This window comes from Chrysochloris asiatica, unplaced genomic scaffold (assembly GCF_000296735.1).
Source record: "Chrysochloris asiatica unplaced genomic scaffold, ChrAsi1.0 scaffold00166, whole genome shotgun sequence".
In the NCBI taxonomy this organism is placed as follows: Eukaryota; Metazoa; Chordata; class Mammalia; order Afrosoricida; family Chrysochloridae; genus Chrysochloris; species Chrysochloris asiatica.
This window is the reverse complement of record NW_006408684.1, coordinates 4708534-4726709: the sequence shown is the minus strand read 5'-3', so window position 1 is coordinate 4726709 and position 18176 is coordinate 4708534. Positions and strand designations below refer to the sequence as shown.

Here is an 18176-nt window from a genome sequence, read left to right as displayed (position 1 = left end):
GAGCAATTCAGGGACTTTGATTTCTTACTTCAAGTAGTACAACCTTTCTTGATATCATTTTCTAAATTATTCCACCATCATTAACATATACTCCCGAAGCTTTTCATCTCTCCTCTCCAGTTACTGTTGTCAGTTTGATTCCACACAGATAATTCTTTAAAGGAGAAATGCTCTTGTTACTCCAAACTTTGGGTCTGATGCCCTGGAGTGATTGAGTCCAATTAATAACCACTTCAGAGAAAGAAAGATACAAGCCTTTATTATGAGGAAGTTGACTACAGGAATACCTCACAGCAAACAGACTAGTGTTGAACTGACTCTTTGTCACATGCAATATTTATATTAGTTTTCAACAATGCTAATTAGTACAGCATGCTGGTGGGCTATAATTCTTCCATTCTAACATTCACACTAAATCACTAAGTGTTCACAATGCCCCAATAAACACATCTAAAGGGAGGACTTGATTAACACATGACTAAGTCTCCTAGTGCCTGTTTGTTCAAATGGCCACTCCTTATCACAGGGTGTACAGATAGGGACCAGGAGCCCGGTGGAGCTAGGCAACCATTAACATTCCAATTAAAAACAGCTAAAACATCTCTAAGAAACAAAGACAAGTTGTGGGATGCGTATGTATAAGATGCTTTTAGGCAATGCTTGATTATTCTTAATTGGTGTGGCACTGTAGGATAAAAACTGCACCAAAAGTTGGCTTGAACAGCAAGGTCGGTGGTTCAAACTCACCAGTCACTCCTCAGAAATCCTACTCAGGATTACTGTGAGTTGGAGCTGTCTCAATGGCACTTAACAGTACCAGCAACTAAGCAAAATAGTTATGCTCTCAAAATGGTTGTACTTACACATCTGTCTAGGCAGATATACTTTACTAATTTTAGCCAAGCTAGTGAACCTACTCAAAGGCACTTAACAACAACAATTGTTTGGTTCAAAGAAGATTTCAGGGGATTTTAGTTTCAGGTTTAAAGATTATGTCAGGACAACAATTTAGGTGTTCATGTAGCCTTAATGGCTCCAGATAATCTGGATTACTTGAGAATTTGAAGTTTTATTCTTAATGCTCCCCTTTTTAATCGGGATTCTTCTAGAGAGATTTTAATCAAAATGCTCACCAATGGTAACCAGGTACCATTCAGTTCTGATATCATGGCAGAGGGGGCAGTAGTTTTTGGATTCAATTAGTCACATATTGCATTTCCTTTACCTATATCTAATTCTCCTTCTACTTCTTGTTCTAGGGGGGGAAATGAAGACCTAAATTTTAAAATATCTTCTATGTTGTTGTTGTTAAGTGCTGTTGAGTCAGTTCCGACCCATAACGACCTTGTATAGGGTTTCCGAGGAGGGATTGGTGAGGTTGAACCACCGACCTTGTGGTTCAAACTGACTTTGCAGTTCAGCGCATTAACTCACAGCACCACATCAGGACTCCAAAGATATATATTCTATAAAGACCCCTTTATTAAACCATCAGCATGAGGCCAGGACAGAGTCCAGTGAGTCCACAGCCATGGAACTAGTTATAGGTGATGGAAACAACCACAAAATTGGTGGCAGATCAAGCCATCACTGTCACTGGGGGTGGGGGTGGGGGTGGGGAACTACAGAGTGGGAAAGGAGCATGATGGGATACATGCACAACTGAAGATTTAAAAAGTCTACAGCATTGGTTCTGAGGCTTCAGTCACCTGGCTGTGTAGTGGTAGGGCTATGACTTATGGCCATGCAGCCCAGGACCCTGACTTTCAGACAACATGCAACTATTTTCTGTAAGAGTCCTAGTGTGGTGCTATAGGATAAGTACTGAACTGCTAACCGCAAGGCTGGCAGTTCAACCCATGAGCCGCTCCTTGGAAACCCTATACAGGGTCACTAGAAATCAGAACTTAAATTTTTCTGTAAATCATTAAGAACTTGCTCAGGCAAGTTCTCCGATTCCCCATGCAAGCCTGAGGACCAATTCTCCTCTCTGGGCTAGTTGTAATCTACTTTCAAACACACTCTGCCTGAAGGCAAAACTACCACATTTTTGGTTAATGGTCAGAAAGAACTCAAATGAAGTCTGAGTTTAAGCCAAGACCCCAAACTGTAAACCATTTCCTTACATAAACCAAGTGCTTTGGAATTTCAGCTCTAATACATACTCCATCTTGGCTGAAAGCAGAGAATACCAGAAAGATGTTTACCTGTGCTTTATTGACTACACAAAGGTTTTTGATTGTGTGGAGCATGACAAGCTATGGACAACATTATGGAGAATGAATATTCTGGAACACTTAATTGTGCTCATGAGGAATCTGTACATGGACCAAGAGGAAGTTATTTGAATAGAACATGGGAACACTGAATGGTTTAAAACCAAGAAAGGTGTACGACAGACAGGGTTGTACTCTTTCATTATACTTACTCAACCTGTATGCTGAGCAAATAATCCGAAAAACTGTGTTATATGAAGAAAAACACGGCATCAGGATTGGAGGAAGACTCATTAACAACCTGCAATATGCAGATGATACAACCTTGCTTACACAAAGTGAAGAGGACTTAAAATACTTACTGATGAAGATCAAAGAGCACAGCCTTTGGTATGGATTGCATCTCAATGTAAAGAAAACAAAACTCTTCACCACTGGACCAATAAACAACATTCTTATCAGTGGAGAAAGGATTGAAATTGTCAAGGACTTCATTCTTCTTGGATCAACCATCAACACTCATGGAAGCAGCAGTCAAGAAATCAAATGATGTATTACATTAGGCAACTCTGCTGCACAAGACTTTTTTAAAGCATTGAAGAGCAAAGATGTCAGTTTGAGGACTAAGGTGCACCTGACCCAAGCCATAGTATTTTCAATAACTTCATATGCATGCGAAAGCTGGACAGTGAATAAGGAAGACCATAGAAGAATTGATGCTTTTGAGTTATGGTGTTAGAGGAGAATATTGAAAGTGCCATGGGCTGCCCAAAACACCAACAGATCTTTTTTGGAAGAAGTGCAGCCAGAGTGCTCCTTAGAGGCCAAGATGGCCAAACTTTGTCTCTCATACTTCGGTTATCTTGACAGGATGGTGTGGTCACTGGAGAAGGATATCATGTTTGGTAAGGTGGAGGGTCAGAGAAAAAGAGGAATCTAGTGAGATGGATTGGCAATATGGCAGTATCAATGGGCTCAAGCGTGGCAACAATTGTGAGGTTGGTCCAGGATGGGGCAGTGTTTCGTTCTGTTGTGCATAGGGTCGCTATGAGTTGGTACTGACTCGATGGCACCTAACAACAACAACAACAAAATACTCCAGATGAATGAAGACCAACTGTTGTAGCTTGGCGGTGTGCACCTTTTCAGACCCCGGGCACTATGAAACTAACTAGGAAGAAAAACAGAGCACTTTTAAAAACCAATATTAGACCAGTTATCTGGGATGTGTGTGTGTGTGTGTGTATGAAACTAACTAGGAAGAAAAACAGAGCACTTTTAAAAACCAATATTAGACCAGTTATCTGGGATGTCTTGTGAAATCATGACCCTAAACCTCCAAACCAAGAGAACAAACTCCTTGAGGTGATTTGTTGTATGCAAGCAGTATCTGAAGCTACTCACTCTCTTTTGCTTTAATACATCTAATTGTTGTTGATAAGTGCCCGAGCATTGGTTCTGACCCTGTGTAGGGCTTCTAAGGAGCAGGTGGTGAATTTGAACCACCTACCTTGTGGTTCGAACCAACCTTGAGGTCAGCAAATTATCCTGCAGTGCTACACCAGGACCCCAAATAATATAGATAATACCAAGGCACAACACTTCCTCTCTATTTGCCCACCTATCATAACTGAACTTTTTTTTTTTTTTTTGAGGCAAATACCAAAGCATTTTATTTTTTTCTGAGCTAAGATTGGTGGTGGTGGTGACTGTGCTGTGGAGTCAGTTCCAACTCATAGTGACTCTGTACAGGGTTTCCGAGGCTGTGAATCTTTACGGGAGCAGAACGCCTCATCTTTCTCCCGCGGAACAGCTGGTAGTTTCGAACTGCTGACCTTGCGGTTTGCAGCCCGATTCATAACCACTATGCTACAAACAACAACAATACGTGGATAGAAATATTAAAGAATTTGTGTTCAAGCAACAGTGAATTATTTTTGCAGTTATTACAAACCCAGCGCTGAAGACAGTTGCGGGTAGCCAGGCACATCTAGGAGGTATGATACGTCTTTCTCTTTAGAATTATTAGTCACTGTGAGTCGAAACTGACTCGACAGCACACAAAAACAAAAACAACAACCATCATTTGCTATGAGGTACTCCCATACTTTTCACTCTTCCAATTCCTTTTTCAGCATACTCCAAAATTTCTATGTTATCTCGAATCATCTCACGCTGTACTGTCTTAGTTTGGCTTGTTGACTAGAAGGGCATTGTCATCAAATAAATTAGGACTTTCAGTAGAAGGTGTCCCCCTATCTGTTTTATGTGAAATCTCCCTTGGCAAGGGTGTGAATTCACTGGTTATTCCTTCTGCTCCATGTGTGACGCACTAGACAATAAATATACTTCACATTCCTTTTCAAAGGGCTTTTGGTCCCTGAGTTTTGTTGAAGCTGTACATAATATTGATAACTGTAATCAGAATGAGATGGTAATTCTGAGCCTCATAACTAACCCGACATTGGCAGCGTAGAATGAAATGATGGGCTAGTACGTGTTCTGTAAACAGATTTGCAAGTCCCAAACTGAGTCCAGAAAATCTAACTGTTCACTGCTCTGCCCGGGTACAACACCGCCGCCATCGCTGCTGGGAAAGGATTGCCCCGCAGGCCCCTCAAGGGGGAGAGGGGAGCGGGCATGCTATAGGGTGGGCTCTTCTTGCTCTAATGCAGGTTGAGGCTGCCCAGATGTTTGGGAGAGTGGTCACCCAGTGACTCAAGTATGACGCATAGCTTATGGACCTTGCAAGAAAAGCTCAGGGAAAGCCTTGCTCATCCTGGGACCATCGAACCCATTCAGACACCGCGGATGGTGGGTTCTAGGCACCCACCAAGGAGGGGAGCCCACCTGGGGTCACGGCTACCTCAGTCTGCACACATTTCCTTCCTTGGCCGCTGCAGTGTGTGATAACAACATTTTGATTTAAAAAAATTATAGAAGAATCCTGATCAAAAGAGGGAAAATGCAGAACAGGATTTCAAACACTCATGAACTACAGACTTTCTGGAGCCACGGAGGCCGGATGAACCCCTGAAAGTAGGGCTCTAAAATAAATCTTTAAATTTTAAACAAAACATATCCCTTGCAGTCTTCTTAAAATTAACAATAGTGTAACTAGTAAAAAATGTCTGCCTTGAGCACTGTGCTCTTTAAAATTTGTGTTGTAAGTGCGATGGAGTCAGTTCTGACTCATGTGACACTCTAGATGGTTTCCAAGACTGTGAATCTTTACAGGAATAGAAAGCCGTATCTTTATCCTGGAGCAACTGGTGGGCTCGAACCGCAGACTTTGTGGTTCGCAGTTAGTAGTTAACCTACAGAGCCATTGTGCTCCCTTTTACAATTTGTTGTTGGTGTTGGTAAGTGCTGTCATGTCAGCTCCAACCCATAGTGACCCTGTATATGGTTTCGAGGAGCAACTGGTGAGCTTGAACGGCCGATCTTGTAGTTCAAACGGCTTTGCAGTCTGGTGCATTAACCCACAGCGCCACATCAGGACTCCATATATATGTATGTGTGTATGTGTATATATATATATGTGTGTGTGTGTGTGTGTGTGTATAATTTAAGTTTTTTGATCCCTGAAGGATAACCATCTTAAACTATTCTCTCACTGCAATCTTTTAATAAAAGCTTGAATTGTGTCTTGGTTGCTTTTTCTTCTTCCTTAAGATTTAGACTAAAAGAGTCAATTTATAAAGGTATGAAATGAAAAATTTGATAAAGTGGCAGGTTTGTTTTCCCACTACAGCTGGGTTCACAGGGGGATGTTATGGATTGAAATGTGTCCCCCCCAGAGGATCTGTCATAAATCTTAACCTCTGTGCTGTGGTTATAATCCCATTTGGGATTATATTATAATCCCATTTGGGAATGAGTTTTTTCTGATGTTCGTGAGGCAGGATTAGTAATGCAAGGCCTGTCTTGTGTTAATCTCTTATAAGAAGGAAGATGAGCAAGAGGAAGAAGAAGGGGGAAGAGATACGGCAAGCCACAGAAAGATTTCCCAGAATTAACAGAGACGACCTTCCCCTAGAGGCAGCACCTTGAATTTGGACTTTGGGTCTTCTAAATTGTGAGAAAATAATTTCTGTTTGCTAAAGTCATTCACTTGCAGTATTTTTGTTATGGCAGCACTGGGTAACTAAGACAGGACATTGAAGTAACTTTAGTAAATGTGGCTGCTGACCTTCAGGTTAGCAGCCTGACTCATAACCTCCCTCTGGGGCAGGACAAATTCAGATAATACTCCTATCTCTCTGCACCCTCTTTTCCCTCTGTGCAAGTTTGAATAGTTCAGCCCAACATCTCCCAGCATGACTCTTCAGGGCAGAAACTGAACAAGGCCCTTTATGGTTCAGTGCCAAATCATTTTTAGTCGGGTGTGTAAGAGCACTTCCTCCCAGAACATACCACAAGATGCGGAGAATGGTGCACAGCAACTAGCAGCTGGTTACAGGGAATCTTAAAGGCAAGAATTTAAAGATAGGATTTCAAAATACCAAATGACATGTGATGTTACTGAGTCTAGATTCAGTCATTCTTTCTAAGTTATGAGAACCAGTTACCATTTCTGGATTCTCACTGTTCCGCCCACTGGTCTTTCCTGGCAGTCAAACTTCACTCTGCTCTTTAAAATTTAGAAAAGAGACCCTATTATAATTATTCAGGAGAAAAAGTGTCATTTAAAATTTTTCTTAAAACATGTTAGATGTTGGAAAGATAATTACCCCATCTTTTGGGCATTCTAAGTATTTCAAATTGATAAAGAATCAGTATTATTAATGCGCATTCCCAGACTGGCCCATTTTCCCTGCTTATTAAAAAAGTATCTAGAGTCCTGGTGTGGCACTGTGAGTTAATGCGCTGGACTACAAGGTTGCAAGGTTGGTGGTTCAAGCTCACCAGCTGCTCCTTGGAAACCCTATACAGGATCCCTATGAGTCAGAACCGACTTGACAGCACTTAACAACAACAAGACAGTATCTGGCTTCGTTCCTCAGTTTCTCCCCAAACTAAATATACTAAGCCAAGTTTCACATTCTTGGGTACATCATATGAGGTTTTGCTGATACACAATCAGAGACAAGGGAGAGGGAGCAGACCTGGAGAGGCAGGAGACACAGAGGAATGGTAGAAAGGGTGAGAAGTTTAGGCTGGGGAAAGGGGACAAGGTGTATAGGTCAATTTTCTGTGTCAACTTGGCTAAATTATGTTTCCTGGTTGTTTGGCTAAATAGTCATTTAGTTGCTGTTCCATAATGTAATCTAATGTAGATTGTAATGTAAGTACTTTTCATAATGTAATCTACTGTAATATAATAAATTAATTAGTTAAAAAGAGATTTTCCCTAAGATATGTTCTACCTCCAGACTATAAATAGATATTTTTTTTGGGGGGGGGGCTTTTATTGTGAATTGAGTAAATATTTACAGAGCAGTTCATCAGTTTTACATTCAAGAAATCATTCATTGGTTTCATCTTTGTTTAATTTAAATCAATGATTGCAAACACTTCATGTAACATTTATCCCACTTCCTCCCTGTGATTCTTTTTTCCATTCCAACCTCCTCCCCAACCCTTCTTAACGTCTCCTTAGATAAATGTTGTCCTTTTGATCTTGAATGATTGACCATTCCATGGTGAGCATCCCTTACTAGTGTTGTCCTATCTACCACTTAGTTGAAAATTGGGTGACAAGGGTTGTTTCTGTTTTAAATCTGAAGGGTGGCCAAAGGCCATGGTTTCAGGTTCCTTGAGTCTGTTTCTGACCAGTAAGCTTTGAGTTTTGTCTCTTGCTCTATCCAGGAGCTTCTAATGTGATCCCTTTCAGAGCAGTTGGTAGTGGTAGCCAGGTACCGTCTACTTCTTCTGGTCTCAGAGACATGGAGACTGATGTTCATGTGTTCCATTGGTCCACTGGATAAATTTATTCCAAGCATCTTCAGTTTTAATCACTGTTATTTCTTCTGCACATTGAGAGACCAATGGCCACTATAAATAGATATTTTGACAGAACTTTATACTCTTTTCCATCCTTGACCTATGGAACCTGTTGTCTAACCTGCAGATAGTTTTCAAAAATTGTTTTGTTGTTGTTGAGACATAGTCAGCAAATCCTATGCCTGTCCAACCACGTTTACATGTATGATTCAGCGATACCGATGACAATTTTTGAATTGTAGAACCATGCTCACCCTCCTTTTCTCAGTTATTCCTCCCGCATTAACATAAACACACTGCCCCCTAAGATTCCATTCAATCTTTTAGATTGCAGTTGTCAATTTGGTCCCATATAGATAGTTATTAAAAGAGCATAATACTCAAGGTGGACTTTTTTTTAAACTAGTTAAACTATATTATTGCTTGGTTTTAGGGAGACTTTAGGGGATTCTGAAATACCTATTTTTGTCTTGCCAAGCCAACATTTGTGTGAGATAATTTCTTGAAGTCAACCTCTATCTCCGTATATAGATATAGATATAATCTATCTCCATATATAGATACAGATATACATATAGACATTTATCTTTATACAGCATCCTGGTCTGTATATATATACTTACATAATACATATCTATCTCCATATATACAGAGATACAGATAGACATATATCTATATAAAGCATCCTGGTCTGTATATATACTTACATAATGCATCTCTGTCTCCAAATATGTATATACACCCTGGTGTGCTGCTGTAAGATAAGTCCTTGATGGCTAACTGCCAGGTTGATGGCTCAAATCCACCAGCTACTCCTTGGAAACCCTAGACAGGGTAGCTATGCGTCTGAACTGACTCTATAGCACCGAACGACAACATATACATACACAAAGACACACAGACACATATATGTACATTTTATACACACATGCATATATAATCACTTGTTCTATTTCTCTATTATTGGGTTAAAGTGACAGGAAAGTTAGAGACCCTGAGTAGCTACTGAGTGTGCCGTAAAATGGAAGTGAGCTTGCTGTTTAAGATTACAACCCTGTCTAAGTTAGGAAAACAAATAAAAATTAAAATTACTCTAAGTTTTATTTTATAGTTGCTAAAATTTCTAAGTACAACGGAGGGACCCTGAGGCTAGATCACAGGAATACTGGATATACTAAATGTTACTTTTGAGTCTCTTACGACTGCTTTGCTCATCTCCTGAGTGGAATATGTTTTATGATCTGGAATTTAACCTTCTAGAACACATAAAGTAGAAGGTATAGCTTCCTTATACGGACAGAGATTCTCTAGATGTTCTTTCTCTTGGTTTCTATAAAAATGTTGTATCAGGTCATTGTCTGGCCCTTTAGCTTTCCACAGTGGGCATGAAGACCAAGTTCAACAGTCCAAGGATGACTCTCATGAGGTGAAGGTCAGACTTTCCAACCTTTTTACGAATTCTGATGCCCACCATCCTTTCCCAGCATTGTCTACTTCTCTTCTGAGTTTGATAATTCATTGCAATTACTGCAGAACACTCACAGACCATACTTACATTTATGGGATTTATTCAGGAAGTAACAGGTTACTGTAAGATCGGAAGTTTAGGTTATTTTGAATCTGATTTGAATGTCTCGAAACTTCCTGTCAGCATATGCTGAAACCATTTTTAAATTATCTTCAGCAGAATTTTACTTGCATGTGATGTTAATGACATTGTTGTTGTTGTTGTTATGTGCCGTGGTGTCGGTTCTGACTCAGAGCGACCCTGTACAGGGTTTCCGAGGCTGTAAATCTTTGCGGGAGTAGAAAGCCTCATCTTTCTCCTGTGGAACAGCTGGTAGTTTCGAACTGCTGACCATGCAGTTAGCAGCCTGATTTGTAACCACTACAATACCATGGTATTAGCTATCATTAATTTCAGTCAGTCTATTCCAACAAAAAACCTGAAACTTTCTACTTTGTACAGTCCAGGTTATCAGAATTTCCAAATAGATTGTAAAAAGAGAAACTAGAGTATACTGTTTTAAAATTGTTAACATAACTAGCATACTTTTTACCAGAATCATGCTTACTAGGGGTGTCTAGAGGTTACTCAGGATCTTCACTGCTGTAAAGAGTTTCTCCAGGATGGAGCAGCTACCTAGTAGCTGAACATAGAAAGGACAGACCAAGGGAATTGCTAGGGGTGATTAGGAGGTAGACAAAGGACTTGTACATGCCCGTCTGAGGGTCCTTATAAACTAGCAGCATGTTGATGGGTGACCATAGGTAAGGCAGGAGGGAGATGGGGCATTTTCTCCCTTCCTGCTATCAGTGTATATTGTTCTAACTGGATGTTAACTGGGTATGCCAAACTTGGTCCAGACCAGTGACTTCTTCAGGTAACTAATTCTTGATCTTTCCCTTTAAACTAAACCTTTGTCCTGCTTGGGGATATTCATCCTTCTATAGCTTGATGAGGTGTATCCTGCACTGGATGTGTGAACCAGAGCTATTGATGTGAATAAGGAGGTTACTAAGTGAGAGCCTCTGGAATGGGGCATGCTCACTCCTTCCTGTGTGACTATGGAAAGTATCTCAATCCTACCATTGGTTAGTGCTTCAACTTATTGGGGCAAAGGCATGCATGGATGGTGCAAGTGAGAGGTGGCAAGGACTTGATCTGGAGCTCCTAAATGTCACAGCTAGCTCTAATGACTTTGCAGTAGCTCCCAGTACTGTATCGGGTGTGCCAGGGCCTCTTCCAACTGACTTAAATTGATCTATCACAACTGCCAACTGCTGAGCAGCTTGAAGCCTGTTCCTAAGCTCAGGGATAGTCAGGATGGAGTTGTCCCCACCTGCCCCCTTGTCAGCTAGCCTAGAACAGGTCAGTGTGCTATGGAGGTAGCTCCCAAACATTGAGAAGGGTATTTGGGGCAAAATGAGGCACAAATACCACAGCACTAAATTCTATTAGGGATTTCATTAAGGTTAATCTCTAGGAATCAGAGAGAACCTAGTTAGGGAACACAAAAGTCCAGAAGTTTCCTCAGATCTTGTAGTGAACCACTGGCTCAAGCTCTTTGGTGGGATCACCGCCCATTACAGGTATAGATCATTGTAAGGATACTGCTTTGGCCCCACCGGTTGATCGCTGGGGTACTTCTCTCTGACCTAGAACATGAACATCCTGAAGGCCATGAAGGCAACGAGATGCTTACACATGACATCCCAAGAAACAGGCCTGGGGCTGTGTCCACATGGTTTGGTATGTACATGTGTCCACACGGTTCGGTATGTACATGTGTCCACATGGTTCCGTATGTACATGTCTAGGTCCTGGTGGAAGGGTTCACCCCAGTTCAACCTCAGGTCTTTGTGGTCCCAGTCATACCATGGATCCCTCTCATATAGTAAGCAATCAGGGAGCTTCGGGTAGTCACCATATCCTAGGCCATCATCCAGGCACGGCTCATAGTCTTCTACTTACACACTGCATTTCTTGGCGGCGGCAACCAGTTCTGGGGTCTTGGGATGTCCTTGGTAATGTGGGAGGCTGTCCATGTTCCCAATGGTACCATGTTCCTGGCTGTCCTTTGCAGCTATCGTACTCCCAGGTCCCCAACTCTGGCCACGACCATCTTCACCTTCTTTAGAGCATATAACATTTATGTATTATTACTATCCCTGCCCTTGTTTTCATCTTAGATTTATAGTTAATTATAATTAGTGTTCAGAAGCCCTAGTGGCACTGTAGGATAAGTTCTGAACTTCTAACTGCAAGGTTGACAGTTCAGATCCACTAATCACTCTCTGGGAGAAAGATGAAGCTTTCTGCTCCTGTAAAGATTTACAATCTCAAAAACTTATACAAGGTTGCACTGAGTCAGAATCAAATAGATGACAGTAGGTTATATTTTTTGGTTGATATATTCAATGTGCAATACTCATCTTTTTGTTGATGTTTTTGCAGTCATTTTTGGTGGTTGTTGTTGAAAAGATCTTCTAGTAGATTCCTTATGAAAGGCCATGGATAGGAATTCCTGACTTCTTGGATATTGGACATTAAAAAAAAATAGTGTTAATACTTGAAGGAAATTGACTGAATATGAACTACTTGGCTTGTATTTTTCCTTCAAGTTTCTTTAAATATTATCACTGCTTTCTATGTGTGTTTAATGTTGAAATCTGAGGTTAACCTAATTTCTTTTTCTGTAAGTGACCTGAACTTTTGTCCAGGAGAACCAGAGATGTTTGGTTTTTCTCATGTTCAGAGTTTATTAGGTTATGTTTTAGAATGGACATATCACTTTTTCCAGGTACATAATGGAAACTTTCCAGATGTAGACTCAGTTAATCTTTTACTTCATAAAAGCTTCCTTGAATTAAATTGTAAATGTTATCTTCCACTGTTTATTTTTCTTAAGAGATTTCATTTATAAGTATGTTGTATCTCCTTTGCTAGTATTTTGTATAATCAATCTCTTTCTGATATTTTTATTTTCTTTTTACCCTTAGCATTTCTCGTGATTTTGGTCATAACTTTTCTCTGTTGTTTACTTTTGTAATTTAGTCTGCACTTTTCAGTTGACTATGTCTTTCTCTTCTACATCTTTTCTGACTCTGCTTAGTTTTCACTTTATTCCTTAATATTTATAAGCTTCTGATTCATGGTGATCTTACTTGATCATTTAATTATACCTGATTTGTATTATGTTGTTATAGTTTTCCTCTGCATTATTTAAATATTTTACACAAGATAGATCTCTCAATAGAAAAACGAGCTAAGAATATATGTTGTTGTTATGTGCCGTGGAGTTGGTTCTGACTCATAGTGACCCTGTACAAGGTTTCTGAGGCTGTAAATCTTTACGGGAGCACAAAGCCTCATCTGTGTCCCACGGAATAGCTGGTAGTTTCGAACTGCTAACTGTGAGATTAGCAGCCCGATTTGTAACCACTACACTACCAGAGCTCCTTGAGAATATGTGTAGACAACCAAAAAAATCACATATGACCAAGAATAATGTGGTTGTTAAGTATTGTTTAATTGGTTCTGACTCACAGCAATCCTACATAGGATTTCTGAGGCTTTAAATCTTCTCAGAAGCAGGAAGCCTTATCAGTCTCCTGTGGAATAGCAGGTGGGCTGGAACCGCAGATTTTGTGGTACACAGTCCAATGCTTATTGTATTGAGCCAAGAAAAATGTAAATATTATTTATTAATGATAATGTATAATTGCGCTGTGGGTGAATGTGCTGGACTGCAAAGCCAGTTTGAACCGCAAGGTTGGTGGTTCAAGCTCACCAGCCACTCCTTGGAAACCCTATAGAGGGTCGCTATGAGTCAGAACCAACTTTATGACACTGAACAACAACAACATAAAGTAAAAATAATACCCAACCTTTTAGTTAAGAAAAAAATTGGTAAGATTAGAACTTTACAACTGGGTAGTGAACTATGCCCAGTGCTGAGGTGGTTATGAGAATGTGAACATACTCATTCCCAGCTGGTAGGGGTGAACATTGCTTCAGTATTTGATTTTATTTAACAGAAATTTTAAATATGTGTATAACATGGAAAACTTCTCTCTCTTCCTATCCTTTTCCATTCAGAGACATTTTGAGAAGTCCTTTGATTTTTTGAGTATTTTGATTTTAAGCCCAGTTAAGAAAGTGACCTAGAATTATTGAAGTTTCTAAAAGCGTATTTCCTGGCTTCCTTGTTTGAATTGAAGGTAGTGGAGACTGGATTTCACTTTGGGGGATGAGATCTTTTTACTGAAAAGAACCCATATTGTAAAATGACAACTGAAATAATGTTCTAGGAACTTAAATTATTTTACATCATGATATAGCATAGTTTCTTTCTAAGATGCATAGTTGTTAGTTGTTACATGTTGTAGAGTCAGTTCCGACTCATGGTAACCTTGTATAGGGGTTCCAAGGAGCGGCTGGTGAGTTTGAACCAATGACTTTATTGTTCAAACAGACCTTGCGCCACACCAATACTGCTTTTCATTTACTTCCCGTGTGGCGAATTGGAGAGAAAATACAACATGTGAGAAACACTTGCTGACAGAGACTTCTATGTCTACACTATGAAGATAAACAAAGATTTCTCTCCATTAGGAGACTCCATGTTTGAAGCAATATAAGCAATGAACTAGTGATAGGATCCAGGGGAATCATTTTTAGAGGAATTCCAGTGAAGGTAATGAAATCCTTCATAAAAGGATTGGTGATCTCAGGCTGTAGCTGATTGGAACTTGAGGAATCAGGTGAGGTGCTGCATTCTTGGATCATACAGATGGACGCGGAGCTGCAGGTTGGCAGACTGGCAGCAGTGCTCCATGTTTAGGTTTTCTTGGTCTTGTGTGAGCCAGCTCTGCTTCTTGCCTTCACTGCTTCATGCTCTGGCATTGCCTTTGCTTCAAGTCCTTGAGAAAACACCTGGATTGATTTGTAGCTTTAGGAAAACGCTATACTTGCTTTATCATAATATAAAAATTCAGAATCAAAATCAAGCTATAAAGATATAAAAAAGAAAATAACCACATCCTAGAGACTTTCTGAGCTCCCAGCATGATGATTCTGTGACAAATTTCCCCTGTTTTTTTTTCTTCTTTTAAGTAGGACACAGACCCAGTAAGGTGTCAGTCTAGGTATTCTATTATCCTGGACATTCTTGGCGGCGTCTGCCTCAGGATGTTAACAACGGAGGAAAAACTGTCAACTTCAGGTAGAATGCTCAACACACCAATACCTGCTGCCCTGAGTTTTCCAGAATACAGTGACATGACAAAGATTGATTTGTGGACACTGACATTCTTAAATTAGGATGAGGGTGAAAGAGGAGAAAACCGAAAACAATCACAATATGAATACATAAACATTCATGCAGGATGTTTTCATAACAATATAAAAATGTAGAAGCCACTTTAATATCAACCAGTACAAATTAGATGTCACAGAATTATATGGACAAGGGAATGTCTTGAATTCATGACACCGTATGTACATAGACTATAGGAAATGAGGACTACAATACGCTAAAAGACATTTATAAAATTTATTTTGTAATATAATTTCTTTTGAAGTATGTATTTATATGAGGAGACTTTAAAAAGTTTGTGAAAAATGGTACTGAAAGATAATGGAATTTTTTCCACAAACTTTTTGCTGCCCCCTGGTGTGGCACCACAGGCTAAGTACTGGACCACAGGGTCAGCGATTCAAATTCCCTAACTGCTCTTTGGAAACCCTATACAGGGTTGCTATGAGTCAGAACCAACTTGACGGCACTTAACAGCAACATATTTACAGGTTTATATATCCTGTTGTTTAGTGCTGTCGAGTTGGTTCTGACCCATAGTGACCCTGTATAGGGTTTCTGAGGAGCAGCTGATGAGCTTGAATCGCCAACCTTATAGTTCAAATGGCTTTGCAGTTGGCACATTAACCTACAGCGCCACACCAGGACTTCTTATACATATCTGGTGGTGGTGGTTATGTGCCATGGAGTTGGTTCTGACTCATAGTGACCCTGTATAGGGTTCCAAGGCTGTAAATGTTTAAGGGAGCAGAATGCCTCATCTTTCTCCCGTGGAACAGCTGGTAGTTTCGAACTGCTGACCTTGTAGTTCGCAGCCCGATTCGTAACCACTACGCTACCAAAGCTCCTTTATACATATCTAGGAGGATGTAAAACAAGTCCTACATGGTGTTTAGCTCTACATTTGGGATTATAGATGACTTAAAAAACACTTTTTGATATTTTCTGATATTTTTGCAATGAATATAATTTATAACCAGAAATATATTGGTCACTGTGAAAGCTTTATGAGCTGAAGACAAAACTAAGTAGTGTGAGGCACATGGCTCCCTTGTGTATTTAAAGTAAACTTATTTAGTAACAGAATTTAGCACTACGATGACAAGAGAAGCCAAATGTTCCTCTTAAAAATTTGGCTAGAAAATCAATGCTATTTTGTGCTGATCCCTCCCATTGATTTATTAAACTAATAAAGGCTTGTATAAAATTCCAACAAAGTGTGTTTTATTATCCTTCTGGTGTAATCCAAACAAACATGTGACTCCTCATCTGTATGTATCAGGTTTAGAGACTTCTGAGGTGAAGGGAAGCAGTATGTGTGTGTATGGGGGCTTTTTGTATTTCTTCTCCTTGCTTGTATAGCCCTTGTTGAAGGGGAGACATTGTTATGTGTGATGAAATATTAATGGAAGAAGCTGTGAGGGCATAAGTATTGAAAGGGAGGCATCTGGTTTCTCTGATGCTTTAGTAAGGCAAAAAAAGTACATTTTTACTAAGCAGAACAACTTGTCAACCCTAAATCTTTGCTTGCCAGGACTCAAGCACTATAAGGAGAAAGAACAACTTCTGACACATCACATGAAGGTCCAGCTGAGATGCACTGGCACGTGGGGTGCAGGTGCAGGGTTTAGACAATTTGAACAGACAGATTCACACTGCTCCTTTTAGTCACTATGTGACTGTTTGCGGGGGAGGCAGGGAAAAGTGCCTCTCAACATTTTTATACAGGCAAAATATAGTTTTTAAGAACACATTTTGAAGCCTTAGAATAGAAAAAAGGAGAAGGAAGCACCCAAGGGAAGACTGCAGTCAGAGACCACCATGTGGGTATAGGGTAGAGATTTTAGGAATCCCTATAGGACTTGGGCAACCTGGTGTGGTGCTGCAGGATAAGCACTGGACTGCAAGGTCAGGTTGAAGTGCAAGATTGTTGGTTCAAATTCACCAGCTGCTCCTTGGAAACCCTACGTAGGGTCTCTGAGTTGGAATTGACTCGATGGCACTTAACAAGAACAACAATTTCCTTCCAGTTTCCTACTATGGAAAAAAAAAAAAATCACTCAGACTCCAGGGCCTATTCTGCTTTCAGGGGTTGTGGTGGTGACGGTTGTACACCATCAAGTCAATTTTGACTCATAGCAACCCTGTATAAGATTTCTGAGACTGTAAATCTTTAAGGGAGCAGAAAGCTTCATCTTTCTTCTGTGGAGGGACTGTTGTGGTTAGCAGCCCAGCTCATAATCTACTCTGCTACCAGGTTTCTTCAGCTGTCAATACGCATTTGTAAAAGTAGAAAATAGTGAGAAGAAACTGAGGATGGAGGAGAGAAAGAGTAGAGTAGAAGAGATATCCTGGTTGTACTGCATCATGTAGAGTCCTGGAATTTATGACCTCCCATAGTTTGTCGTACTGTGGTGGCTTGTGAATTGTTGTGATTCTGAAAGCTATGCCACCAGTATTTTAAATACCAGCAGGGTCATCCATGGTGGACAGGTTTCAGATGAGCTTCCAGATGAAGACAGCCTAGGAAGAAGGAGTGATGAACTACTTCTGAATATTTAGTCACTGAAAACCTTATGAATAGCAGAGAAACACTGTCAGATATAGTGCAGAAAATGAGCCCCTCAGGTTGGAAGGCACTCAAAATGCAACAGGGGAAGAGCTGCCTCCTCAAAGTAGAGTTGACTGTGATGATGTGAATGGAGTAAAGCCCGTAGGAGAAAAGCCCTCAGGACCTTCATTTGCTGATGGGCACAACTCAAAATGAAGAGAAATAGCTGTAAACATCCATTGAAAATCGGAACATGGAATGTATGAAGTATGAATCTGGGAAAATTGGAAGTTTTCAAACATGAAATGGAACACACAAACATCAATATTTTAGGCATTAGTGAGCTGAATGGACTGGTATTGGCCATTTTGAATCTGATGAACACATGGTTTACTATGCAGGGAATGAAAATTGAAGGAGAATGGTGTTGCATTCACTGTCAAAAAGAACATCTCCAGATCAATCATGAGGTACGACACTGTCTGTGATAGGATAATATCCACGGACCTTTAGGGAAGCCCAGTTAATACCACTATTATTCAAATTTACACACCAACCACTAAAGCCAGTGAGGATGAAATAGAAGAATTCTACCAACTTCTTCAATCTGAAATTGATCAAACATGCAATCAAGATGTATTG

The 18176-nt window shown here is 40.2% G+C and overlaps 2 pseudogenes; both read right to left on the bottom strand.

Moving 5' to 3' along the window:
* Nucleotides 1-4298: 4298 nt before the first annotated feature.
* On the bottom strand, nt 4299-10231 carry LOC102813868 (annotated as a pseudogene).
* A 965-nt stretch (nt 10232-11196) lies between these two features.
* LOC102813486 lies at nt 11197-11788 on the bottom strand (annotated as a pseudogene).
* Nucleotides 11789-18176: the final 6388 nt, after the last annotated feature.